The sequence below is a fragment of the Phyllobates terribilis genome, unplaced genomic scaffold (assembly GCF_046119375.1).
Source record: "Phyllobates terribilis strain yellow unplaced genomic scaffold, ASM4611937v1 Scaffold_342__1_contigs__length_2020279, whole genome shotgun sequence".
Lineage (NCBI taxonomy): Eukaryota > Metazoa > Chordata > Amphibia > Anura > Dendrobatidae > Phyllobates > Phyllobates terribilis.
In genome coordinates, this window is record NW_027363102.1 from 738,675 (window position 1) to 765,635 (window position 26,961).

The window sequence follows — 26,961 nt, forward strand, 5'->3', positions numbered from 1 at the left end:
CAGAAAGAATTGAATTCAATGTTTTTTGTTCATTTTGCTTGTTTGTCGGATTTGGGGATGGACTCTTTGGCTTTGCTTTTCTTCTCCTCATTGGATTTTTCATGTTCAAAGTTGCAGAAGCCAGATTACAAGCTCATTTTGGTTCAACTTCAGCAACTGTGCATTGCATTGCCATGTAATGTGATGCAATGCTATCTTTCTAGCTCTCCCTTTTTACTTCCTTTTGGATAAACAGACATATTAGGCAAGCATTTTGGAGCTTTCACCTAAATAACTACAGGTGGTGAGATAAGCTGCACAATATAATTGACCTTTCAGTATATTGTTGCACACACACCATCTATTTAGCAAATGCCCTTGTTATCAACAGCAGCCTTTTAAACTCACCTGAGCTAACAGGTATGTGCGCTGGTTACTCTGCTGCGCATAAAATTTCTTTTTTGGTTTGCTACAATGCCTTTTCTGAAACGTTGTCTCCTTCTGCTGGAACACTGACTTCTTTCATTTAATGCCTGCAGACTATAAAAGAGAACCCAACCCAAAAAGTTTGGTTGATTAGTCTGTGGCATTCTGTTAAACTGTTGCTTATGGCGGTCTCTGTGAGCTTCTCAGCGACATTCAGCCAGCCAGGTATCCTGCCTGCAGTAGATGGAATGTGGCAATGGAACGCTGGCTGCGCGTGTCATAATAGGCTCTGAGCCTTTATATACCTGTGCACAGCAGCAGCCACCTTCAGTCTGCTGCTGGACAGCCAGCAGCAGCAGCAGCAGGAGAGGTATGTAATCAGGAGCCCTCCTGCTAAGGGTAGACAGCTGCTCGTTCCACCCCACCCCCCGCCTTAATTGGTTCTCCTCCCTTCCAACGGTGTTGAGGCGGGTGGGAACAGCAGGGGGTGAAGGTGCTGTGTTTAAAGAGGTGGAGTTATGCAGATCTAAAACGCGTGGATTGCAGCAGCAGCAAGCCGAAAAGTGCAGGCATGTAAGGGATCTAGAGGTTGACAACATGTCTTCTTAACGGGAGTCCAGGAGCTCATCTCCACAAATGGACTTTTCAGGATCCTTGGGTGGCTCCGTAGTTTGAAACCAATTCTGGTTATCGCTTCTCGGCCTTTTGGCTAAGATCAAGTGTAGTATCTGTTCTTATCAGTTTAATATCTGATACGTCCCCTATCTGGGGACCATATATTAAATGGATTTTTAGAACAGGGAGATGGAAAAAGAGCTTGCTCTGTCCACTCCACGCATTGACCTGGTATTGCAGTATCTCCAGGACCGGTGCACCCCTTCTTTAATGCAGTTTCTAAAATCAGAAAGAATTGAATTCAATGTTTTTTGTTCATTTTGCTTGTTTGTCGGATTTGGGGATGGACTCTTTGGCTTTGCTTTTCTTCTCCTCATTGGATTTTTCATGTTCAAAGTTGCAGAAGCCAGATTACAAGCTCATTTTGGTTCAACTTCAGCAACTGTGCATTGCATTGCCATGTAATGTGATGCAATGCTATCTTTCTAGCTCTCCCTTTTTACTTCCTTTTGGATAAACAGACATATTAGGCAAGCATTTTGGAGCTTTCACCTAAATAACTACAGGTGGTGAGATAAGCTGCACAATATAATTGACCTTTCAGTATATTGTTGCACACACACCATCTATTTAGCAAATGCCCTTGTTATCAACAGCAGCCTTTTAAACTCACCTGAGCTAACAGGTATGTGCGCTGGTTACTCTGCTGCGCTTAAAATTTCTTTTTTGGTTTGCTACAATGCCTTTTCTGAAACGTTGTCTCCTTCTGCTGGAACACTGACTTCTTTCATTTAATGCCTGCAGACTATAAAAGAGAACCCAACCCAAAAAGTTTGGTTGATTAGTCTGTGGCATTCTGTTAAACTGTTGCTTATGGCGGTCTCTGTGAGCTTCTCAGCGACATTCAGCCAGCCAGGTATCCTGCCTGCAGTAGATGGAATGTGGCAATGGAACGCTGGCTGCGCGTGTCATAATAGGCTCTGAGCCTTTATATACCTGTGCACAGCAGCAGCCACCTTCAGTCTGCTGCTGGACAGCCAGCAGCAGCAGCAGGAGAGGTATGTAATCAGGAGCCCTCCTGCTAAGGGTAGACAGCTGCTCGTTCCACCCCACCCCCCGCCTTAATTGGTTCTCCTCCCTTCCAACGGTGTTGAGGCGGGTGGGAACAGCAGGGGGTGAAGGTGCTGTGTTTAAAGAGGTGGAGTTATGCAGATCTAAAACGCGTGGATTGCAGCAGCAGCAAGCCGAAAAGTGCAGGCATGTAAGGGATCTAGAGGTTGACAACATGTCTTCTTAACGGGAGTCCAGGAGCTCATCTCCACAAATGGACTTTTCAGGATCCTTGGGTGGCTCCGTAGTTTGAAACCAATTCTGGTTATCGCTTCTCGGCCTTTTGGCTAAGATCAAGTGTAGTATCTGTTCTTATCAGTTTAATATCTGATACGTCCCCTATCTGGGGACCATATATTAAATGGATTTTTAGAACAGGGAGATGGAAAAAGAGCTTGCTCTGTCCACTCCACGCATTGACCTGGTATTGCAGTATCTCCAGGACCGGTGCACCCCTTCTTTAATGCAGTTTCTAAAATCAGAAAGAATTGAATTCAATGTTTTTTGTTCATTTTGCTTGTTTGTCGGATTTTGGGATGGACTCTTTGGCTTTGCTTTTCTTCTCCTCATTGGATTTTTCATGTTCAAAGTTGCAGAAGCCAGATTACAAGCTCATTTTGGTTCAACTTCAGCAACTGTGCATTGCATTGCCATGTAATGTGATGCAATGCTATCTTTCTAGCTCTCCCTTTTTACTTCCTTTTGGATAAACAGACATATTAGGCAAGCATTTTGGAGCTTTCACCTAAATAACTACAGGTGGTGAGATAAGCTGCACAATATAATTGACCTTTCAGTATATTGTTGCACACACACCATCTATTTAGCAAATGCCCTTGTTATCAACAGCAGCCTTTTAAACTCACCTGAGCTAACAGGTATGTGCGCTGGTTACTCTGCTGCGCTTAAAATTTCTTTTTTGGTTTGCTACAATGCCTTTTCTGAAACGTTGTCTCCTTCTGCTGGAACACTGACTTCTTTCATTTAATGCCTGCAGACTATAAAAGAGAACCCAACCCAAAAAGTTTGGTTGATTAGTCTGTGGCATTCTGTTAAACTGTTGCTTATGGCGGTCTCTGTGAGCTTCTCAGCGACATTCAGCCAGCCAGGTATCCTGCCTGCAGTAGATGGAATGTGGCAATGGAACGCTGGCTGCGCGTGTCATAATAGGCTCTGAGCCTTTATATACCTGTGCACAGCAGCAGCCACCTTCAGTCTGCTGCTGGACAGCCAGCAGCAGCAGCAGCAGGAGAGGTATGTAATCAGGAGCCCTCCTGCTAAGGGTAGACAGCTGCTCGTTCCACCCCACCCCCCGCCTTAATTGGTTCTCCTCCCTTCCAACGGTGTTGAGGCGGGTGGGAACAGCAGGGGGTGAAGGTGCTGTGTTTAAAGAGGTGGAGTTATGCAGATCTAAAACGCGTGGATTGCAGCAGCAGCAAGCCGAAAAGTGCAGGCATGTAAGGGATCTAGAGGTTGACAACATGTCTTCTTAACGGGAGTCCAGGAGCTCATCTCCACAAATGGACTTTTCAGGATCCTTGGGTGGCTCCGTAGTTTGAAACCAATTCTGGTTATCGCTTCTCGGCCTTTTGGCTAAGATCAAGTGTAGTATCTTTCGAAAAGGCGGTTTTGGATGTTGGCCGCCCTAGTAGATTGATACATTATGCACACTGGGGTTTAGGCGCTTGTTAGTACGCCAGGTGGCTAATATAGTCATCTGGTGGAAAGCATGGCCCCCCAGGATCGACGCCATTGGGCCGGGGAAGATCGAAAGCCCGAAGTGTGAAGTGCCCCAGGAGTGGTGACCCTGGGGTGCCTTAACTCACTGGGATTGGGAACCCCACTTGAGTTTATGGCACATTTGCACTAGCACTTCAATATTTCTTTCTTCACACACACCCTTATTCCGGGCCTTCTGGCCTTAGGATGGGGAATTTTTCAATTCCCGGTCGAAGGTCCGGGCAGTATTATACTGTGAAACCTTCACTATTTATTTAATTTTTTTTTGTCACTGTGTGTCCACTTTTTCACGTGTGTCCACGTCCTTACTAGGATTTTGTCGGGATGCGGTTCCCTTACGGGTTCCTCTCTTGGCAGGTCTAGGGGGGGAGTGTGTGGCCATCACGTTCCGCTCCCCCCTGAACCCCCCTGGCTCTCCTCTTTCGGGAGGAGAGCGTTGTTGGCTCCCCTCTTCCGGGAGGGGAGCACAGTCTTTGGCTCCCAGTGCCTTGCTCGGGTGAGAACTCGGGCAGGTATTGAGGGTAAGATTGGGTCGCCTCTGGCTCCGGCTGGAGGTGGCTATTTGTCCCTGTGCCTCGCTGTGGCCTTCTGGCTCGGAGGGACGGGGAATGGTTTGGGGGACCCTTCTCCTTTTGGAGAGGGTTTCAAGAAGACCAGCATCCTAGTGCACTTTTTTTTGTGGCACTTGTCACTTTTTTAAGCGCACTCGGGTTTTGTACACGAATTCGGGCTTTCGATAAAAAAAAAAAAAAAAAATCTGTTCTTATCAGTTTAATATCTGATACGTCCCCTATCTGGGGACCATATATTAAATGGATTTTTAGAACAGGGAGATGGAAAAAGAGCTTGCTCTGTCCACTCCACGCATTGACCTGGTATTGCAGTATCTCCAGGACCGGTGCACCCCTTCTTTAATGCAGTTTCTAAAATCAGAAAGAATTGAATTCAATGTTTTTTGTTCATTTTGCTTGTTTGTCGGATTTGGGGATATACTCTTTGGCTTTGCTTTTCTTCTCCTCATTGGATTTTTCATGTTCAAAGTTGCAGAAGCCAGATTACAAGCTCATTTTGGTTCAACTTCAGCAACTGTGCATTGCATTGCCATGTAATGTGATGCAATGCTATCTTTCTAGCTCTCCCTTTTTACTTCCTTTTGGATAAACAGACATATTAGGCAAGCATTTTGGAGCTTTCACCTAAATAACTACAGGTGGTGAGATAAGCTGCACAATATAATTGACCTTTCAGTATATTGTTGCACACACACCATCTATTTAGCAAATGCCCTTGTTATCAACAGCAGCCTTTTAAACTCACCTGAGCTAACAGGTATGTGCGCTGGTTACTCTGCTGCACTTAAAATTTCTTTTTTGGTTTGCTACAATGCCTTTTCTGAAACGTTGTCTCCTTCTGCTGGAACACTGACTTCTTTCATTTAATGCCTGCAGACTATAAAAGAGAACCCAACCCAAAAAGTTTGGTTGATTAGTCTGTGGCATTCTGTTAAACTGTTGCTTATGGCGGTCTCTGTGAGCTTCTCAGCGACATTCAGCCAGCCAGGTATCCTGCCTGCAGTAGATGGAATGTGGCAATGGAACGCTGGCTGCGCGTGTCATAATAGGCTCTGAGCCTTTATATACCTGTGCACAGCAGCAGCCACCTTCAGTCTGCTGCTGGACAGCCAGCAGCAGCAGCAGCAGGAGAGGTATGTAATCAGGAGCCCTCCTGCTAAGGGTAGACAGCTGCTCGTTCCACCCCACCCCCCGCCTTAATTGGTTCTCCTCCCTTCCAACGGTGTTGAGGCGGGTGGGAACAGCAGGGGGTGAAGGTGCTGTGTTTAAAGAGGTGGAGTTATGCAGATCTAAAACGCGTGGATTGCAGCAGCAGCAAGCCGAAAAGTGCAGGCATGTAAGGGATCTAGAGGTTGACAACATGTCTTCTTAACGGGAGTCCAGGAGCTCATCTCCACAAATGGACTTTTCAGGATCCTTGGGTGGCTCCGTAGTTTGAAACCAATTCTGGTTATCGCTTCTCGGCCTTTTGGCTAAGATCAAGTGTAGTATCTGTTCTTATCAGTTTAATATCTGATACGTCCCCTATCTGGGGACCATATATTAAATGGATTTTTAGAACAGGGAGATGGAAAAAGAGCTTGCTCTGTCCACTCCACGCATTGACCTGGTATTGCAGTATCTCCAGGACCGGTGCACCCCTTCTTTAATGCAGTTTCTAAAATCAGAAAGAATTGAATTCAATGTTTTTTGTTCATTTTGCTTGTTTGTCGGATTTGGGGATGGACTCTTTGGCTTTGCTTTTCTTCTCCTCATTGGATTTTTCATGTTCAAAGTTGCAGAAGCCAGATTACAAGCTCATTTTGGTTCAACTTCAGCAACTGTGCATTGCATTGCCATGTAATGTGATGCAATGCTATCTTTCTAGCTCTCCCTTTTTACTTCCTTTTGGATAAACAGACATATTAGGCAAGCATTTTGGAGCTTTCACCTAAATAACTACAGGTGGTGAGATAAGCTGCACAATATAATTGACCTTTCAGTATATTGTTGCACACACACCATCTATTTAGCAAATGCCCTTGTTATCAACAGCAGCCTTTTAAACTCACCTGAGCTAACAGGTATGTGCGCTGGTTACTCTGCTGCGCTTAAAATTTCTTTTTTGGTTTGCTACAATGCCTTTTCTGAAACGTTGTCTCCTTCTGCTGGAACACTGACTTCTTTCATTTAATGCCTGCAGACTATAAAAGAGAACCCAACCCAAAAAGTTTGGTTGATTAGTCTGTGGCATTCTGTTAAACTGTTGCTTATGGCGGTCTCTGTGAGCTTCTCAGCGACATTCAGCCAGCCAGGTATCCTGCCTGCAGTAGATGGAATGTGGCAATGGAACGCTGGCTGCGCGTGTCATAATAGGCTCTGAGCCTTTATATACCTGTGCACAGCAGCAGCCACCTTCAGTCTGCTGCTGGACAGCCAGCAGCAGCAGCAGCAGGAGAGGTATGTAATCAGGAGCCCTCCTGCTAAGGGTAGACAGCTGCTCGTTCCACCCCACCCCCCGCCTTAATTGGTTCTCCTCCCTTCCAACGGTGTTGAGGCGGGTGGGAACAGCAGGGGGTGAAGGTGCTGTGTTTAAAGAGGTGGAGTTATGCAGATCTAAAACGCGTGGATTGCAGCAGCAGCAAGCCGAAAAGTGCAGGCATGTAAGGGATCTAGAGGTTGACAACATGTCTTCTTAACGGGAGTCCAGGAGCTCATCTCCACAAATGGACTTTTCAGGATCCTTGGGTGGCTCCGTAGTTTGAAACCAATTCTGGTTATCGCTTCTCGGCCTTTTGGCTAAGATCAAGTGTAGTATCTGTTCTTATCAGTTTAATATCTGATACGTCCCCTATCTGGGGACCATATATTAAATGGATTTTTAGAACAGGGAGATGGAAAAAGAGCTTGCTCTGTCCACTCCACGCATTGACCTGGTATTGCAGTATCTCCAGGACCGGTGCACCCCTTCTTTAATGCAGTTTCTAAAATCAGAAAGAATTGAATTCAATGTTTTTTGTTCATTTTGCTTGTTTGTCGGATTTGGGGATGGACTCTTTGGCTTTGCTTTTCTTCTCCTCATTGGATTTTTCATGTTCAAAGTTGCAGAAGCCAGATTACAAGCTCATTTTGGTTCAACTTCAGCAACTGTGCATTGCATTGCCATGTAATGTGATGCAATGCTATCTTTCTAGCTCTCCCTTTTTACTTCCTTTTGGATAAACAGACATATTAGGCAAGCATTTTGGAGCTTTCACCTAAATAACTACAGGTGGTGAGATAAGCTGCACAATATAATTGACCTTTCAGTATATTGTTGCACACACACCATCTATTTAGCAAATGCCCTTGTTATCAACAGCAGCCTTTTAAACTCACCTGAGCTAACAGGTATGTGCGCTGGTTACTCTGCTGCGCTTAAAATTTCTTTTTTGGTTTGCTACAATGCCTTTTCTGAAACGTTGTCTCCTTCTGCTGGAACACTGACTTCTTTCATTTAATGCCTGCAGACTATAAAAGAGAACCCAACCCAAAAAGTTTGGTTGATTAGTCTGTGGCATTCTGTTAAACTGTTGCTTATGGCGGTCTCTGTGAGCTTCTCAGCGACATTCAGCCAGCCAGGTATCCTGCCTGCAGTAGATGGAATGTGGCAATGGAACGCTGGCTGCGCGTGTCATAATAGGCTCTGAGCCTTTATATACCTGTGCACAGCAGCAGCCACCTTCAGTCTGCTGCTGGACAGCCAGCAGCAGCAGCAGCAGGAGAGGTATGTAATCAGGAGCCCTCCTGCTAAGGGTAGACAGCTGCTCGTTCCACCCCACCCCCCGCCTTAATTGGTTCTCCTCCCTTCCAACGGTGTTGAGGCGGGTGGGAACAGCAGGGGGTGAAGGTGCTGTGTTTAAAGAGGTGGAGTTATGCAGATCTAAAACGCGTGGATTGCAGCAGCAGCAAGCCGAAAAGTGCAGGCATGTAAGGGATCTAGAGGTTGACAACATGTCTTCTTAACGGGAGTCCAGGAGCTCATCTCCACAAATGGACTTTTCAGGATCCTTGGGTGGCTCCGTAGTTTGAAACCAATTCTGGTTATCGCTTCTCGGCCTTTTGGCTAAGATCAAGTGTAGTATCTGTTCTTATCAGTTTAATATCTGATACGTCCCCTATCTGGGGACCATATATTAAATGGATTTTTAGAACAGGGAGATGGAAAAAGAGCTTGCTCTGTCCACTCCACGCATTGACCTGGTATTGCAGTATCTCCAGGACCGGTGCACCCCTTCTTTAATGCAGTTTCTAAAATCAGAAAGAATTGAATTCAATGTTTTTTGTTCATTTTGCTTGTTTGTCGGATTTGGGGATGGACTCTTTGGCTTTGCTTTTCTTCTCCTCATTGGATTTTTCATGTTCAAAGTTGCAGAAGCCAGATTACAAGCTCATTTTGGTTCAACTTCAGCAACTGTGCATTGCATTGCCATGTAATGTGATGCAATGCTATCTTTCTAGCTCTCCCTTTTTACTTCCTTTTGGATAAACAGACATATTAGGCAAGCATTTTGGAGCTTTCACCTAAATAACTACAGGTGGTGAGATAAGCTGCACAATATAATTGACCTTTCAGTATATTGTTGCACACACACCATCTATTTAGCAAATGCCCTTGTTATCAACAGCAGCCTTTTAAACTCACCTGAGCTAACAGGTATGTGCGCTGGTTACTCTGCTGCGCTTAAAATTTCTTTTTTGGTTTGCTACAATGCCTTTTCTGAAACGTTGTCTCCTTCTGCTGGAACACTGACTTCTTTCATTTAATGCCTGCAGACTATAAAAGAGAACCCAACCCAAAAAGTTTGGTTGATTAGTCTGTGGCATTCTGTTAAACTGTTGCTTATGGCGGTCTCTGTGAGCTTCTCAGCGACATTCAGCCAGCCAGGTATCCTGCCTGCAGTAGATGGAATGTGGCAATGGAACGCTGGCTGTGCGTGTCATAATAGGCTCTGAGCCTTTATATACCTGTGCACAGCAGCAGCCACCTTCAGTCTGCTGCTGGACAGCCAGCAGCAGCAGCAGCAGGAGAGGTATGTAATCAGGAGCCCTCCTGCTAAGGGTAGACAGCTGCTCGTTCCACCCCACCCCCCGCCTTAATTGGTTCTCCTCCCTTCCAACGGTGTTGAGGCGGGTGGGAACAGCAGGGGGTGAAGGTGCTGTGTTTAAAGAGGTGGAGTTATGCAGATCTAAAACGCGTGGATTGCAGCAGCAGCAAGCCGAAAAGTGCAGGCATGTAAGGGATCTAGAGGTTGACAACATGTCTTCTTAACGGGAGTCCAGGAGCTCATCTCCACAAATGGACTTTTCAGGATCCTTGGGTGGCTCCGTAGTTTGAAACCAATTCTGGTTATCGCTTCTCGGCCTTTTGGCTAAGATCAAGTGTAGTATCTGTTCTTATCAGTTTAATATCTGATACGTCCCCTATCTGGGGACCATATATTAAATGGATTTTTAGAACAGGGAGATGGAAAAAGAGCTTGCTCTGTCCACTCCACGCATTGACCTGGTATTGCAGTATCTCCAGGACCGGTGCACCCCTTCTTTAATGCAGTTTCTAAAATCAGAAAGAATTGAATTCAATGTTTTTTGTTCATTTTGCTTGTTTGTCGGATTTGGGAATGGACTCTTTGGCTTTGCTTTTCTTCTCCTCATTGGATTTTTCATGTTCAAAGTTGCAGAAGCCAGATTACAAGCTCATTTTGGTTCAACTTCAGCAACTGTGCATTGCATTGCCATGTAATGTGATGCAATGCTATCTTTCTAGCTCTCCCTTTTTACTTCCTTTTGGATAAACAGACATATTAGGCAAGCATTTTGGAGCTTTCACCTAAATAACTACAGGTGGTGAGATAAGCTGCACAATATAATTGACCTTTCAGTATATTGTTGCACACACACCATCTATTTAGCAAATGCCCTTGTTATCAACAGCAGCCTTTTAAACTCACCTGAGCTAACAGGTATGTGCGCTGGTTACTCTGCTGCGCTTAAAATTTCTTTTTTGGTTTGCTACAATGCCTTTTCTGAAACGTTGTCTCCTTCTGCTGGAACACTGACTTCTTTCATTTAATGCCTGCAGACTATAAAAGAGAACCCAACCCAAAAAGTTTGGTTGATTAGTCTGTGGCATTCTGTTAAACTGTTGCTTATGGCGGTCTCTGTGAGCTTCTCAGCGACATTCAGCCAGCCAGGTATCCTGCCTGCAGTAGATGGAATGTGGCAATGGAACGCTGGCTGCGCGTGTCATAATAGGCTCTGAGCCTTTATATACCTGTGCACAGCAGCAGCCACCTTCAGTCTGCTGCTGGACAGCCAGCAGCAGCAGCAGCAGGAGAGGTATGTAATCAGGAGCCCTCCTGCTAAGGGTAGACAGCTGCTCGTTCCACCCCACCCCCCGCCTTAATTGGTTCTCCTCCCTTCCAACGGTGTTGAGGCGGGTGGGAACAGCAGGGGGTGAAGGTGCTGTGTTTAAAGAGGTGGAGTTATGCAGATCTAAAACGCGTGGATTGCAGCAGCAGCAAGCCGAAAAGTGCAGGCATGTAAGGGATCTAGAGGTTGACAACATGTCTTCTTAACGGGAGTCCAGGAGCTCATCTCCACAAATGGACTTTTCAGGATCCTTGGGTGGCTCCGTAGTTTGAAACCAATTCTGGTTATCGCTTCTCGGCCTTTTGGCTAAGATCAAGTGTAGTATCTGTTCTTATCAGTTTAATATCTGATACGTCCCCTATCTGGGGACCATATATTAAATGGATTTTTAGAACAGGGAGATGGAAAAAGAGCTTGCTCTGTCCACTCCACGCATTGACCTGGTATTGCAGTATCTCCAGGACCGGTGCACCCCTTCTTTAATGCAGTTTCTAAAATCAGAAAGAATTGAATTCAATGTTTTTTGTTCATTTTGCTTGTTTGTCGGATTTTGGGATGGACTCTTTGGCTTTGCTTTTCTTCTCCTCATTGGATTTTTCATGTTCAAAGTTGCAGAAGCCAGATTACAAGCTCATTTTGGTTCAACTTCAGCAACTGTGCATTGCATTGCCATGTAATGTGATGCAATGCTATCTTTCTAGCTCTCCCTTTTTACTTCCTTTTGGATAAACAGACATATTAGGCAAGCATTTTGGAGCTTTCACCTAAATAACTACAGGTGGTGAGATAAGCTGCACAATATAATTGACCTTTCAGTATATTGTTGCACACACACCATCTATTTAGCAAATGCCCTTGTTATCAACAGCAGCCTTTTAAACTCACCTGAGCTAACAGGTATGTGCGCTGGTTACTCTGCTGCGCTTAAAATTTCTTTTTTGGTTTGCTACAATGCCTTTTCTGAAACGTTGTCTCCTTCTGCTGGAACACTGACTTCTTTCATTTAATGCCTGCAGACTATAAAAGAGAACCCAACCCAAAAAGTTTGGTTGATTAGTCTGTGGCATTCTGTTAAACTGTTGCTTATGGCGGTCTCTGTGAGCTTCTCAGCGACATTCAGCCAGCCAGGTATCCTGCCTGCAGTAGATGGAATGTGGCAATGGAACGCTGGCTGCGCGTGTCATAATAGGCTCTGAGCCTTTATATACCTGTGCACAGCAGCAGCCACCTTCAGTCTGCTGCTGGACAGCCAGCAGCAGCAGCAGCAGGAGAGGTATGTAATCAGGAGCCCTCCTGCTAAGGGTAGACAGCTGCTCGTTCCACCCCACCCCCCGCCTTAATTGGTTCTCCTCCCTTCCAACGGTGTTGAGGCGGGTGGGAACAGCAGGGGGTGAAGGTGCTGTGTTTAAAGAGGTGGAGTTATGCAGATCTAAAACGCGTGGATTGCAGCAGCAGCAAGCCGAAAAGTGCAGGCATGTAAGGGATCTAGAGGTTGACAACATGTCTTCTTAACGGGAGTCCAGGAGCTCATCTCCACAAATGGACTTTTCAGGATCCTTGGGTGGCTCCGTAGTTTGAAACCAATTCTGGTTATCGCTTCTCGGCCTTTTGGCTGCGATCGTATGACTGTACCTTGATTGGTGCGAGTCTCCTGGAGGAATCCGGACCCTTTTGTGGAGGATTTTCTGCTTTTTCCTGTGGTATTCCATACCGACAGAATCCAAGATGTCTTTTGTGAAGAACACCATCCGTTGTCCGTGGATCCATCTGACCAGAACAAGAACAACGTGGTTTTCATTGTCCAAGACATCGTTGAAGGCAAAGCTGGAGCAAGACGTTCTGAGATCTTCAGTGTCAACGAATTTTCACGTCAAGGTAATTATGACGTTACCTTTATGGACCAGGATGTTTGCCTTAATGTCTTTGAATGGCTCCGTGGTCACTCTAGTGACCCCTGCTTGGAAGGAGTTAGATGGGAACCTTTGTTTGGTCTGCAAGAAAAGGAGGTGACTGTGACTGTCTATAACCCTTTTACAGACCCTGAGCTGCTGGAGTGCTTCCTCTCTCGCTACTGTGAATATGTGCGGAAGGGAGTGAAGCAAGTCAATTGTCTAGGAATCTTTAACTGTCAGTATAAATTCCGTGTGAAATTGAAAAGGGATCCTGACAGTGTGGGGGGCTTTAGACACCCTCCATCAAATTTTTCCGTTGCAGGCCATAGAGGTTTCCTCTTTTACCCAGGCCAGCCCATGTTTTGCCGTAGATGCTTTTCTTTCGGACATACCATGGTAACATGCCTTAAAGGGCAGTGTTGCCGAAATTGCAGAAAGGAGGGGCATATGGCCAACCAGTGTCCAGAGGCCAAGTCCTGTGATGTCTGTGGGAGTAGTGATCACATGTATAAGGACTGTCCTATGAGTGCACCTAGACGTTCTGATAAAGAACAGAAGGAGGAGGAGCTGGAGAGGAGGCAGATGGCAAGCGCACTGAAAGTGCTGGAAAGATTGGAGAGGGAGGAGAGAGAGGGAAGGAGGCAGGAAACTGGTAGAGCCTCTCCCTCTACGGCGCCAGAGGAGGTGTCCCTGAGACCATGTTCTTCTTCTGCTGAAGAAATGAGGAAGAAGCGGAGGGAAGAAAAGGAGTTCTGGAGGGAAGTGGCAAAGGTGGAGAAAAAGGCAGTGTCTGCGAGAATATCTAGGAAAGTGGTGGAAGCAGAGCTGCCTGAGATGATGACTTTTGGAGAGGCAATGGATGCAACAGGATGTGAAGTGCAAATCTCGGAACCCGACAGTCCTGAACACCCTTCGGGTCCTGAAAACATTGAAGATTTTTCTTCGGAGGATGATAGGGGTGCAAAGAAGAGTCGTAGGGAGGATGGTGGGGGCAGTGATGATGCAGTTTTTAGTGAGCCTCAGAGGAAGATCAGAACTGCCAGAATGAGGAGTGTGGCTGGTGAAGCCAGCGGGTCGGAAACCAGCTGTTCTGTTCTGATGGCGGAGGAGGATAGTGGTGGTGCTGGATAGTGTCACCATATAATATTGTAAATGTTTTTTCTTTTTGTCCTCTTGTGAGCTTTGGTTTAGGCCAAAGGCTATTTCTTTGTGTAATTGGTGAAGGAGTAGAAGTATTATGGGATTTACCATAGTGTCCCAAAACGTAAGAGTGTTTAAAAGTAAAGTAAGAAGAGCTGCTATTTTTGAGTTTTTAGCTATGCAAAATGCATCTATTTTTTGTTTACAAGAATGTGGGGTAGTGGATGGTGTGAAAGGGGATGAATGGTCTTATGGAGCGTCTGTGTGGTCGGGGAGTGCATGTAATAAGAATGATGGTGTGGGTATTTTGGTTAAAGGAAGGGAGGTTGTTTTGAGTGATTATTTGGTTATTGAGGTGGGGAGATGTATCCTTGCTAATTTTGTATACAAGAATGTAAAGTTTTGTGTTATTAATGTTTATGCGCCAGTTGAAAAAAATGAGCGCAAAAATTTATTTGAAAAAATTAAGCTTTTTGTTCCAGGAAGAATACCTGTGGTAATTGTGGGTGATATGAACTGTGATGTGGGGAGAGTGAATGTGGATGTGTCTGGGAAAGCATTATTGGAGTTAGTGAATGATTTTGGGTTGTGTGATATGCAGCGCGTGTGTAACATGAATCCTTTGTTGAACACTTTCTTTTCTGAGAGTGGTAGGGTACAATCCAGATTGGATTATTGTTTTATTTCTAAAAATATGGTTTCTGTTAATTATAGGCAGGAAAACGTTCTTTTTTCAGATCATGTGTGTATGTTGTGTGAGTTGGATATAAAAGTTGATGGAGTGTTTGGGAGAGGATTGTGGAAGTTAAATGTTAAACTGTTAGAGAATGAAGATGTGAGAAAGGAGTATGAAAGGCGGTATGAAGAATGGTGTAAGCATAAAAATGAGTTTGGGAATGTTTGTGAGTGGTGGGACTGGGTGAAGAAACAAACAAAAATGTTCTTTAAAAATTTAGGATACAAGTATGCAGCAATTAAAAGAGAGAGTTTTGTTAAACTGAACGCGCGGTTGAGCGTTTTGTATAAGTTAAGGGAAGGAGGAGTTGAGGTGGAGGAGGATATTTTAGAGGTAAAAAAGGAGATTAGTGAGTTTTTGTTGGAGAGAGGGAGAAGCATAGTGTTTAGGGCAAAGATTGATAAGATGGAGCAGGATGAGAAATGTTCTCGGTTTTTCTTTAAAAAAGTTTTTGGAAAGAAACAGAGTATGAGCGTGGTGTATGGAGCAGATGGAAGTGAGGTGAGTGGAGAGGATATGTGTGAAGAGGTGGCTAAGTTTTATGAGGATCTGTATGCAGTGAAACAGAGGGATGAATGTTTGGAGAATGATGTTTTGAGTGTGTTAGAGAGTAAGTTGAGTGAAGCAGAAAGAGAGAGAGTGATGGGTGAGGTGACTGGTGATGAGGTATGGAAGGTTATGTGTAGTATGGCTTTGAATAAGACGCCGGGGGAGGATGGCCTCCCAGTAGAATTTTATCGTGTGATGTGGGGTGTGATTGGTAAGGACTTTGTGGATGTATGTAAGTATATGTGGGGAAACATGGAGGTGGCTGAGAGTATGCGTGCAGGTATGGTTGTGTTAATTCCTAAGAAAGGGGATTTGAAAAGTCTGAGGAATTGGAGGCCAATAACGTTACTTAATTGTGATTATAAAATCTATGCAAAACTTATGGCTAATAGGATGCGTGATGTGATAGAGAGTGTGATTGGGGATGAGCAGTGTTGTGCGGTACCTGGGAGGCGGATTCATGAGTGTGTGTGTATGTTAAGAGATTGTCTATGGGATTGCATGGGTCGTAAGAAGAGTGTATTTTTGTTAAGTTTGGATTTTGAAAAGGCTTATGATAGGTTGTCGCATGGTTTTTTGTTCAGAGTGTTGTTAAAAATGGGTTTTCCGGCTGATTTTGTTGGGCGAGTGAGAAGTTTGTATGCGGGTGTTTATAGCTGTGTTTTAATGAATGGGTATGTGGGTAGGAAAGTGAATGTGTTTTCGGGTGTGCGACAGGGGTGTCCTTTGTCCCCTGTAGCATTTATTTGTGCAATTGAGCCATTGTTGTGTATGCTGAGGAAAGATAAGGTAATTCGTGGTGTGCAAGTGCCGGGAGGTGGAGGAAAAGAATGGAAAGTGAGTGGTTATATGGATGACGTGTGTGTATTATGTGATTCTGAATGTTCGGTGAGGCGGGTGAAGTTGTTAGTGTCTATTTTTTGTGGTGCATCTTCGTTTAAAGTGAATTGGGAAAAGAGTGAGTGTAAGGGTTTTGGAGGCGGAAGTTTAAGTAGGGATGTAGGTGTGAATGTAGTGAATGGACCTATTAAAGTTTTGGGTGTGAAGTTTTCAGAGAGTTTGGATGGGAAAGAAAGTTGGGATGATGCGAAAGGAAAAGTTGAGCAGAAGTTGAATTTTTGGAAATTGAGGAGTTCATCCTTTTTTGGGAAGATTTTAATTGTTAAGAGTGTGGTGTTGCCAATATTTTTATATATTGCGGTAGTATTTCCACCAGGATATATGTGTATGAGAAGCTTGAATAGAATTTTATTTGTTTTTTTGTGGAACTCGAAAATGGAGAGAGCTAGGAGAGAAATTTTGGTTAAAAGAGTGGAAAAAGGTGGTTTGGGTTTTCCGAATTTGGACGTGTTTTTTGGTGTGAATATCGTTGTGTTTGTTTTGAAAGTGATTAGGGCGGATGGAAAGTTTTCATCTATGTGTAGGTATTTATTTGGAGCGTATTTGTTTCGTTTAAAGTGGCAAGAAAGGGATTTGCGATGTCCGATTGCTTTTGAGGTGCCTGTATGGTATGTGTGGGTTTATAAGTTTTTGGTGAGGTATGAACTGTGTGATGCAGATGTGAGATTGCTGGAGAATAAGAAGGCTGTGTATAGGATGATTGAATGTAGAGAGGTAGAATGTGGAATAAATATGGTTAGGGGTGGTGATGTGCAGAAGGTTTGGAAGAAAGTGCGGATGAGTGGTATGACCAACAAACAGAGTGAAGTTGTGTGGCAGTCTTTACATGGAGTATTACCTGTGAGAGAGTTTCAGAGGAATAGAGGTTTGGTGAGGAGTGAAATGTGTCCAAGAAATGGCTGTGGTGGAAGGGAAAGTGTGTTGCATGTTTTTTGGAATTGCCAGTATGCTAGAGATGTGATTGGGAGAATGGGGCCTTTGTGTAAAGAATTGTGTGGTGTGAATTTGTTGTCTTTTGAGTTGTTTATGTTTGGTTTGGGAATATGTGATGGGACGAAGGAAAGAGTCTTGTGGTTGATGCTTGCATGTATAAAGGAAGTGTTATGGGATGTGAGGAATGTGTATGTGTTTAAAAGGAAGGAAATTGCTGTAAAGGATAGTGTGAAGGTGATTTTGGGGAAGATGTATGTGTGTTTCCTATGGGACAAAAAGAGGAGAGGGGAAGTGGATGCGGAGGGAATATGGAAAGTTAAAAAGTGGAGATATATTGTTAGTACCTCTTGATTTTTGTTATTGTTGTTTTGAAATATGAAATAAATATTTCCGATGATGATGGGGACAGCAAATTGCGTATTGGATTTGACGCAGCTGTTTTGATGGAATTTTCCTTTGTCTGGTTTCCATAGACTGTGGAATTTCCTCGTCTGAGGAGAAAAAAAAAAAAAAAAAAAAAAAAAAAAAAAATCTGTTCTTATCAGTTTAATATCTGATACGTCCCCTATCTGGGGACCATATATTAAATGGATTTTTAGAACAGGGAGATGGAAAAAGAGCTTGCTCTGTCCACTCCACGCATTGACCTGGTATTGCAGTATCTCCAGGACCGGTGCACCCCTTCTTTAATGCAGTTTCTAAAATCAGAAAGAATTGAATTCAATGTTTTTTGTTCATTTTGCTTGTTTGTCGGATTTTGGGATGGACTCTTTGGCTTTGCTTTTCTTCTCCTCATTGGATTTTTCATGTTCAAAGTTGCAGAAGCCAGATTACAAGCTCATTTTGGTTCAACTTCAGCAACTGTGCATTGCATTGCCATGTAATGTGATGCAATGCTATCTTTCTAGCTCTCCCTTTTTACTTCCTTTTGGATAAACAGACATATTAGGCAAGCATTTTGGAGCTTTCACCTAAATAACTACAGGTGGTGAGATAAGCTGCACAATATAATTGACCTTTCAGTATATTGTTGCACACACACCATCTATTTAGCAAATGCCCTTGTTATCAACAGCAGCCTTTTAAACTCACCTGAGCTAACAGGTATGTGCGCTGGTTACTCTGCTGCGCTTAAAATTTCTTTTTTGGTTTGCTACAATGCCTTTTCTGAAACGTTGTCTCCTTCTGCTGGAACACTGACTTCTTTCATTTAATGCCTGCAGACTATAAAAGAGAACCCAACCCAAAAAGTTTGGTTGATTAGTCTGTGGCATTCTGTTAAACTGTTGCTTATGGCGGTCTCTGTGAGCTTCTCAGCGACATTCAGCCAGCCAGGTATCCTGCCTGCAGTAGATGGAATGTGGCAATGGAACGCTGGCTGCGCGTGTCATAATAGGCTCTGAGCCTTTATATACCTGTGCACAGCAGCAGCCACCTTCAGTCTGCTGCTGGACAGCCAGCAGCAGCAGCAGGAGAGGTATGTAATCAGGAGCCCTCCTGCTAAGGGTAGACAGCTGCTCGTTCCACCCCACCCCCCGCCTTAATTGGTTCTCCTCCCTTCCAACGGTGTTGAGGCGGGTGGGAACAGCAGGGGGTGAAGGTGCTGTGTTTAAAGAGGTGGAGTTATGCAGATCTAAAACGCGTGGATTGCAGCAGCAGCAAGCCGAAAAGTGCAGGCATGTAAGGGATCTAGAGGTTGACAACATGTCTTCTTAACGGGAGTCCAGGAGCTCATCTCCACAAATGGACTTTTCAGGATCCTTGGGTGGCTCCGTAGTTTGAAACCAATTCTGGTTATCGCTTCTCGGCCTTTTGGCTAAGATCAAGTGTAGTATCTTTCGAAAAGGCGGTTTTGGATGTTGGCCGGCCTAGTAGATTGATACATTATGCACACTGGGGTTTAGGCGCTTGTTAGTACGCCAGGTGGCTAATATAGTCATCTGGTGGAAAGCATGGCCACACAGGATCGACGCCATTGGGCCGGGGAAGATCGAAAGCCCGAAGTGTGAAGTGCCCCAGGAGTGGTGACCCTGGGGTGCCTTAACTCACTGGGATTGGGAACCCCACTTGAGTTTATGGCACATTTGCACAAGCACTTCAAATTTTCTTTCTTCGCACACACCCTTATTCCGGGCCTTCTGGCCTTAGGATGGGGAATTTTTCAATTCCCGGTCGAAGGTCCGGGCAGTATTATACTGTGAAACCTTCACTATTTATTTAATTTCTTTGTCACTGTGTGTCCACTTATTCACGTGTGTCACGTCCTACTAGGATTTTGTCGGGATGCGGTTCCCTTACGGGTTCCTCTCTTGGCAGGTCTAGGGGGGGAGTGTGTGGCCATCAGGTTCCGCTCCCCCCTGAACCCCCCTGGCTCTCCTCTTTCGGGAGGAGAGCGTTGTTGGCTCCCCTCTTCCGGGAGGGGAGCACAGTCTTTGGCTCCCAGTGCCTTGCTCGGGTGAGAACTCGGGCAGGTGCTGGGGGTAAGATTGGGTCGCCTCTGGCTTCGGCTGGAGGTGGCTTTTTGTCCCTGTTCCTCGCTGTGGCCTTTTGGCTCGGAGGGACAGGGAATGGTTTGGGGGACCCTTCTCCTTTTGGAGAGGGTTTCAAGAAGACCAGCATCCTAGTGCACTTTTTTTGTGGCACTTGTCACTTTTTTAAGCGCACTCGGGTTTTGTACACGAATTCGGGCTTTCAAAAAAAAAAAAAAATCTGTTCTTATCAGTTTAATATCTGATACGTCCCCTATCTGGGGACCATATATTAAATGGATTTTTAGAACAGGGAGATGGAAAAAAAGCTTGCTCTGTCCACTCCACGCATTGACCTGGAATTGCAGTATCTCCAGGACCGGTGCACCCCTTCTTTAATGCAGTTTCTAAAATCAGAAAGAATTGAATTCAATGTTTTTTGTTCATTTTGCTTGTTTGTCGGATTTTGGGATGGACTCTTTGGCTTTGCTTTTCTTCTCCTCATTGGATTTTTCATGTTCAAAGTTGCAGAAGCCAGATTACAAGCTCATTTTGGTTCAACTTCAGCAACTGTGCATTGCATTGCCATGTAATGTGATGCAATGCTATCTTTCTAGCTCTCCCTTTTTACTTCCTTTTGGATAAACAGACATATTAGGCAAGCATTTTGGAGCTTTCACCTAAATAACTACAGGTGGTGAGATAAGCTGCACAATATAATTGACCTTTCAGTATATTGTTGCACACACACCATCTATTTAGCAAATGCCCTTGTTATCAACAGCAGCCTTTTAAACTCACCTGAACTAACAGGTATGTGCGCTGGTTACTCTGCTGCGCTTAAAATTTCTTTTTTGGTTTGCTACAATGCCTTTTCTGAAACGTTGTCTCCTTCTGCTGGAACACTGACTTCTTTCATTTAATGCCTGCAGACTATAAAAGAGAACCCAACCCAAAAAGTTTGGTTGATTAGTCTGTGGCATTCTGTTAAACTGTTGCTTATGGCGGTCTCTGTGAGCTTCTCAGCGACATTCAGCCAGCCAGGTATCCTGCCTGCAGTAGATGGAATGTGGCAATGGAACGCTGGCTGCGCGTGTCATAATAGGCTCTGAGCCTTTATATACCTGTGCACAGCAGCAGCCACCTTCAGTCTGCTGCTGGACAGCCAGCAGCAGCAGCAGCAGGAGAGGTATGTAATCAGGAGCCCTCCTGCTAAGGGTAGACAGCTGCTCGTTCCACCCCACCCCCCGCCTTAATTGGTTCTCCTCCCTTCCAACGGTGTTGAGGCGGGTGGGAACAGCAGGGGGTGAAGGTGCTGTGTTTAAAGAGGTGGAGTTATGCAGATCTAAAACGCGTGGATTGCAGCAGCAGCAAGCCGAAAAGTGCAGGCATGTAAGGGATCTAGAGGTTGACAACATGTCTTCTTAACGGGAGTCCAGGAGCTCATCTCCACAAATGGACTTTTCAGGATCCTTGGGTGGCTCCGTAGTTTGAAACCAATTCTGGTTATCGCTTCTCGGCCTTTTGGCTAAGATCAAGTGTAGTATCTGTTCTTATCAGTTTAATATCTGATACGTCCCCTATCTGGGGACCATATATTAAATGGATTTTTAGAACAGGGAGATGGAAAAAGAGCTTGCTCTGTCCACTCCACGCATTGACCTGGTATTGCAGTATCTCCAGGACCGGTGCACCCCTTCTTTAATGCAGTTTCTAAAATCAGAAAGAATTGAATTCAATGTTTTTTGTTCATTTTGCTTGTTTGTCGGATTTTGGGATGGACTCTTTGGCTTTGCTTTTCTTCTCCTCATTGGATTTTTCATGTTCAAAGTTGCAGAAGCCAGATTACAAGCTCATTTTGGTTCAACTTCAGCAACTGTGCATTGCTTTGCCATGTAATGTGATGCAATGCTATCTTTCTAGCTCTCCCTTTTTACTTCCTTTTGGATAAACAGACATATTAGGCAAGCATTTTGGAGCTTTCACCTAAATAACTACAGGTGGTGAGATAAGCTGCACAATATAATTGACCTTTCAGTATATTGTTGCACACACACCATCTATTTAGCAAATGCCCTTGTTATCAACAGCAGCCTTTTAAACTCACCTGAGCTAACAGGTATGTGCGCTGGTTACTCTGCTGCGCTTAAAATTTCTTTTTTGGTTTGCTACAATGCCTTTTCTGAAACGTTGTCTCCTTCTGCTGGAACACTGACTTCTTTCATTTAATGCCTGCAGACTATAAAAGAGAACCCAACCCAAAAAGTTTGGTTGATTAGTCTGTGGCATTCTGTTAAACTGTTGCTTATGGCGGTCTCTGTGAGCTTCTCAGCGACATTCAGCCAGCCAGGTATCCTGCCTGCAGTAGATGGAATGTGGCAATGGAACGCTGGCTGCGCGTGTCATAATAGGCTCTGAGCCTTTATATACCTGTGCACAGCAGCAGCCACCTTCAGTCTGCTGCTGGACAGCCAGCAGCAGCAGCAGCAGGAGAGGTATGTAATCAGGAGCCCTCCTGCTAAGGGTAGACAGCTGCTCGTTCCACCCCACCCCCCCGCCTTAATTGGTTCTCCTCCCTTCCAACGGTGTTGAGGCGGGTGGGAACAGCAGGGGGTGAAGGTGCTGTGTTTAAAGAGGTGGAGTTATGCAGATCTAAAACGCGTGGATTGCAGCAGCAGCAAGCCGAAAAGTGCAGGCATGTAAGGGATCTAGAGGTTGACAACATGTCTTCTTAACGGGAGTCCAGGAGCTCATCTCCACAAATGGACTTTTCAGGATCCTTGGGTGGCTCCGTAGTTTGAAACCAATTCTGGTTATCGCTTCTCGGCCTTTTGGCTAAGATCAAGTGTAGTATCTGTTCTTATCAGTTTAATATCTGATACGTCCCCTATCTGGGGACCATATATTAAATGGATTTTTAGAACAGGGAGATGGAAAAAGAGCTTGCTCTGTCCACTCCACGCATTGACCTGGTATTGCAGTATATCCAGGACCGGTGCACCCCTTCTTTAATGCAGTTTCTAAAATCAGAAAGAATTGAATTCAATGTTTTTTGTTCATTTTGCTTGTTTGTCGGATTTTGGGATGGACTCTTTGGCTTTGCTTTTCCTCTCCTCATTGGATTTTTCATGTTCAAAGTTGCAGAAGCCAGATTACAAGCTCATTTTGGTTCAACTTCAGCAACTGTGCATTGCATTGCCATGTAATGTGATGCAATGCTATCTTTCTAGCTCTCCCTTTTTACTTCCTTTTGGATAAACAGACATATTAGGCAAGCATTTTGGAGCTTTCACCTAAATAACTACAGGTGGTGAGATAAGCTGCACAATATAATTGACCTTTCAGTATATTGTTGCACACACACCATCTATTTAGCAAATGCCCTTGTTATCAACAGCAGCCTTTTAAACTCACCTGAGCTAACAGGTATGTGCGCTGGTTACTCTGCTGCGCTTAAAATTTCTTTTTTGGTTTGCTACAATGCCTTTTCTGAAACGTTGTCTCCTTCTGCTGGAACACTGACTTCTTTCATTTAATGCCTGCAGACTATAAAAGAGAACCCAACCCAAAAAGTTTGGTTGATTAGTCTGTGGCATTCTGTTAAACTGTTGCTTATGGCGGTCTCTGTGAGCTTCTCAGCGACATTCAGCCAGCCAGGTATCCTGCCTGCAGTAGATGGAATGTGGCAATGGAACGCTGGCTGCGCGTGTCATAATAGGCTCTGAGCCTTTATATACCTGTGCACAGCAGCAGCCACCTTCAGTCTGCTGCTGGACAGCCAGCAGCAGCAGCAGCAGCAGGAGAGGTATGTAATCAGGAGCCCTCCTGCTAAGGGTAGACAGCTGCTCGTTCCACCCCACCCCCCGCCTTAATTGGTTCTCCTCCCTTCCAACGGTGTTGAGGCGGGTGGGAACAGCAGGGGGTGAAGGTGCTGTGTTTAAAGAGGTGGAGTTATGCAGATCTAAAACGCGTGGATTGCAGCAGCAGCAAGCCGAAAAGTGCAGGCATGTAAGGGATCTAGAGGTTGACAACATGTCTTCTTAACGGGAGTCCAGGAGCTCATCTCCACAAATGGACTTTTCAGGATCCTTGGGTGGCTCCGTAGTTTGAAACCAATTCTGGTTATAGCTTCTCGGCCTTTTGGCTAAGATCAAGTGTAGTATCTGTTCTTATCAGTTTAATATCTGATGCGTCCCCTATCTGGGGACCATATATTAAATGGATTTTTAGAACAGGGAGATGGAAAAAGAGCTTGCTCTGTCCACTCCACGCATTGACCTGGTATTGCAGTATCTCCAGGACCGGTGCACCCCTTCTTTAATGCAGTTTCTAAAATCAGAAAGAATTGAATTCAATGTTTTTTGTTCATTTTGCTTGTTTGTCGGATTTTGGGATGGACTCTTTGGCTTTGCTTTTCCTCTCCTCATTGGATTTTTCATCTTCAAAGTTGCAGAAGCCAGATTACAAGCTCATTTTGGTTCAACTTCAGCAACTGTGCATTGCATTGCCATGTAATGTGATGCAATGCTATCTTTCTAGCTCTCCCTTTTTACTTCCTTTTGGATAAACAGACATATTAGGCAAGCATTTTGGAGCTTTCACCTAAATAACTACAGGTGGTGAGATAAGCTGCACAATATAATTGACCTTTCAGTATATTGTTGCACACACACCATCTATTTAGCAAATGCCCTTGTTATCAACAGCAGCCTTTTAAACTCACCTGAGCTAACAGGTATGTGCGCTGGTTACTCTGCTGCGCTTAAAATTTCTTTTTTGGTTTGCTACAATGCCTTTTCTGAAACGTTGTCTCCTTCTGCTGGAACACTGATTTCTTTCATTTAATGCCTGCAGACTATAAAAGAGAACCCAACCCAAAAAGTTTGGTTGATTAGTCTGTGGCATTCTGTTAAACTGTTGCTTATGGCGGTCTCTGTGAGCTTCTCAGCGACATTCAGCCAGCCAGGTATCCTGCCTGCAGTAGATGGAATGTGGCAATGGAACGCTGGCTGCGCGTGTCATAATAGGCTCTGAGCCTTTATATACCTGTGCACAGCAGCAGCCACCTTCAGTCTGCTGCTGGACAGCCAGCAGCAGCAGCAGCAGGAGAGGTATGTAATCAGGAGCCCTCCTGCTAAGGGTAGACAGCTGCTCGTTCCACCCCACCCCCCGCCTTAATTGGTTCTCCTCCCTTCCAACGGTGTTGAGGCGGGTGGGAACAGCAGGGGGTGAAGGTGCTGTGTTTAAAGAGTTGGAGTTATGCAGATCTAAAACGCGTGGATTGCAGCAGCAGCAAGCCGAAAAGTGCAGGCATGTAAGGGATCTAGAGGTTGACAACATGTCTTCTTAACGGGAGTCCAGGAGCTCATCTCCACAAATGGACTTTTCAGGATCCTTGGGTGGCTCCGTAGTTTGAAACCAATTCTGGTTATCGCTTCTCGGCCTTTTGGCTAAGATCAAGTGTAGTATCTGTTCTTATCAGTTTAATATCTGATACGTCCCCTATCTGGGGACCATATATTAAATGGATTTTTAGAACAGGGAGATGGAAAAAGAGCTTGCTCTGTCCACTCCACGCATTGACCTGGTATTGCAGTATCTCCAGGACCGGTGCACCCCTTCTTTAATGCAGTTTCTAAAATCAGAAAGAATTGAATTCAATGTTTTTTGTTCATTTTGCTTGTTTGTCGGATTTTGGGATGGACTCTTTGGCTTGGCTTTTCTTCTCCTCATTGGATTTTTCATGTTCAAAGTTGCAGAAGCCAGATTACAAGCTCATTTTGGTTCAACTTCAGCAACTGTGCATTGCATTGCCATGTAATGTGATGCAATGCTATCTTTCTAGCTCTCCCTTTTTACTTCCTTTTGGATAAACAGACATATTAGGCAAGCATTTTGGAGCTTTCACCTAAATAACTACAGGTGGTGAGATAAGCTGCACAATATAATTGACCTTTCAGTATATTGTTGCACACACACCATCTATTTAGCAAATGCCCTTGTTATCAACAGCAGCCTTTTAAACTCACCTGAGCTAACAGGTATGTGCGCTGGTTACTCTGCTGCGCTTAAAATTTCTTTTTTGGTTTGCTACAATGCCTTTTCTGAAACGTTGTCTCCTTCTGCTGGAACACTGACTTCTTTCATTTAATGCCTGCAGACTATAAAAGAGAACCCAACCCAAAAAGTTTGGTTGATTAGTCTGTGGCATTCTGTTAAACTGTTGCTTATGGCGGTCTCTGTGAGCTTCTCAGCGACATTCAGCCAGCCAGGTATCCTGCCTGCAGTAGATGGAATGTGGCAATGGAACGCTGGCTGCGCGTGTCATAATAGGCTCTGAGCCTTTATATACCTGTGCACAGCAGCAGCCACCTTCAGTCTGCTGCTGGACAGCCAGCAGCAGCAGCAGCAGGAGAGGTATGTAATCAGGAGCCCTCCTGCTAAGGGTAGACAGCTGCTCGTTCCACCCCACCCCCCGCCTTAATTGGTTCTCCTCCCTTCCAACGGTGTTGAGGCGGGTGGGAACAGCAGGGGGTGAAGGTGCTGTGTTTAAAGAGGTGGAGTTATGCAGATCTAAAACGCGTGGATTGCAGCAGCAGCAAGCCGAAAAGTGCAGGCATGTAAGGGATCTAGAGGTTGACAACATGTCTTCTTAACGGGAGTCCAGGAGCTCATCTCCACAAATGGACTTTTCAGGATCCTTGGGTGGCTCCGTAGTTTGAAACCAATTCTGGTTATCGCTTCTCGGCCTTTTGGCTTAGATCTTGTATCTGGTCAGAAGGATCCTATAGTGTCTCCCCCTCGGCCTTGCAGCATCGCCACTTAGGTGGCTTAAGCTGCCTGCTGCTATTGGGGGGGGGTCCAGAGGAAACGAGAGGTGATAATGGGCGTCAAGATTCGCTATGCCGGGACCGATGATATTCGGGTCAAAAATGCTTTTCGCATTGATATTGAGGAGTCGAGGAGGAATTTCTTTAACCTGCGGTTCTTGGTGGAAGTCGTCATCTTCAAGATTTTGAATGTTGGTCGTGGAGACATCATTTGCCTACAGGAGTTCCCAAAGAATGGCCGGTACGTTTTAGTCCTTGATCGTATGGCAGCTTGCCAGAATCTTTTCAAGACTCTAAAGGATCAGCAAGCCTTGGATCATCCGGCTCTTGATGGGCTTACATTCACGGTATTGTATACTAAGGGGGAAGTGCCAGTTGTTGTGTTTATGCACAACCCCCTTGTGGATGTGGAGGACATTACTAGATTCCTGAACCGTCATTGCAGCTATGTGTCCTACTCACACAAGGTGAGGAATGAGGTGGGCTTGTGGACTGGCAAACACAAGTTTTTTGTTCGGTTCCAGGAGGACCCCCAGGGACCTGGGGGTATCCACTACCCTCCCCTCAGTTTTGCCATCGGGAGGGATAGAGGGTATATGTATTTTCCTGGTGCTCCGCGTTTTTGCAGGAAGTGTAAATCCTTTGGACACTACCAAGAGGACTGCACGGTGGAGAAGTTTT

General features: G+C 45.0%; 12 non-coding genes and 4 pseudogenes across 12 annotated transcripts; all 16 read left to right on the top strand.

The window, feature by feature from the left end:
- The first annotated feature begins 1,094 nt into the window (after nt 1–1,094).
- Nucleotides 1,095–1,285, top strand: LOC141222135 (U2 spliceosomal RNA). The gene has a single exon (XR_012290001.1). It is a non-coding gene; the product is annotated as a U2 spliceosomal RNA (small nuclear RNA).
- A 1,112-nt stretch (nt 1,286–2,397) lies between these two features.
- LOC141222147 (U2 spliceosomal RNA) lies at nt 2,398–2,588 on the top strand. Its single transcript, XR_012290011.1, has one exon. It is a non-coding gene; the product is annotated as a U2 spliceosomal RNA (small nuclear RNA).
- A 1,115-nt stretch (nt 2,589–3,703) lies between these two features.
- LOC141222166 (U2 spliceosomal RNA) lies at nt 3,704–3,795 on the top strand (annotated as a pseudogene).
- A 799-nt stretch (nt 3,796–4,594) lies between these two features.
- On the top strand, nt 4,595–4,779 carry LOC141222153 (U2 spliceosomal RNA). The gene has a single exon (XR_012290016.1). It is a non-coding gene; the product is annotated as a U2 spliceosomal RNA (small nuclear RNA).
- A 1,115-nt stretch (nt 4,780–5,894) lies between these two features.
- On the top strand, nt 5,895–6,085 carry LOC141222158 (U2 spliceosomal RNA). Its single transcript, XR_012290017.1, has one exon. It is a non-coding gene; the product is annotated as a U2 spliceosomal RNA (small nuclear RNA).
- A 1,115-nt stretch (nt 6,086–7,200) lies between these two features.
- On the top strand, nt 7,201–7,391 carry LOC141222170 (U2 spliceosomal RNA). The gene has a single exon (XR_012290020.1). It is a non-coding gene; the product is annotated as a U2 spliceosomal RNA (small nuclear RNA).
- Nucleotides 7,392–8,506: 1,115 nt separating this feature from the next.
- LOC141222171 (U2 spliceosomal RNA) lies at nt 8,507–8,697 on the top strand. Its single transcript, XR_012290021.1, has one exon. It is a non-coding gene; the product is annotated as a U2 spliceosomal RNA (small nuclear RNA).
- A 1,115-nt stretch (nt 8,698–9,812) lies between these two features.
- Nucleotides 9,813–10,003, top strand: LOC141222172 (U2 spliceosomal RNA). Its single transcript, XR_012290022.1, has one exon. It is a non-coding gene; the product is annotated as a U2 spliceosomal RNA (small nuclear RNA).
- Nucleotides 10,004–11,118: 1,115 nt separating this feature from the next.
- LOC141222173 (U2 spliceosomal RNA) lies at nt 11,119–11,309 on the top strand. Its single transcript, XR_012290023.1, has one exon. It is a non-coding gene; the product is annotated as a U2 spliceosomal RNA (small nuclear RNA).
- Nucleotides 11,310–17,463: 6,154 nt separating this feature from the next.
- On the top strand, nt 17,464–17,666 carry LOC141222154 (U2 spliceosomal RNA; annotated as a pseudogene).
- A 1,112-nt stretch (nt 17,667–18,778) lies between these two features.
- Nucleotides 18,779–18,870, top strand: LOC141222169 (U2 spliceosomal RNA; annotated as a pseudogene).
- Nucleotides 18,871–19,664: 794 nt separating this feature from the next.
- Nucleotides 19,665–19,843, top strand: LOC141222161 (U2 spliceosomal RNA; annotated as a pseudogene).
- Nucleotides 19,844–20,958: 1,115 nt separating this feature from the next.
- Nucleotides 20,959–21,149, top strand: LOC141222174 (U2 spliceosomal RNA). Its single transcript, XR_012290024.1, has one exon. It is a non-coding gene; the product is annotated as a U2 spliceosomal RNA (small nuclear RNA).
- A 1,116-nt stretch (nt 21,150–22,265) lies between these two features.
- On the top strand, nt 22,266–22,456 carry LOC141222214 (U2 spliceosomal RNA). Its single transcript, XR_012290061.1, has one exon. It is a non-coding gene; the product is annotated as a U2 spliceosomal RNA (small nuclear RNA).
- A 1,118-nt stretch (nt 22,457–23,574) lies between these two features.
- Nucleotides 23,575–23,765, top strand: LOC141222215 (U2 spliceosomal RNA). The gene has a single exon (XR_012290062.1). It is a non-coding gene; the product is annotated as a U2 spliceosomal RNA (small nuclear RNA).
- Nucleotides 23,766–24,880: 1,115 nt separating this feature from the next.
- LOC141222175 (U2 spliceosomal RNA) lies at nt 24,881–25,071 on the top strand. Its single transcript, XR_012290025.1, has one exon. It is a non-coding gene; the product is annotated as a U2 spliceosomal RNA (small nuclear RNA).
- Nucleotides 25,072–26,961: the final 1,890 nt, after the last annotated feature.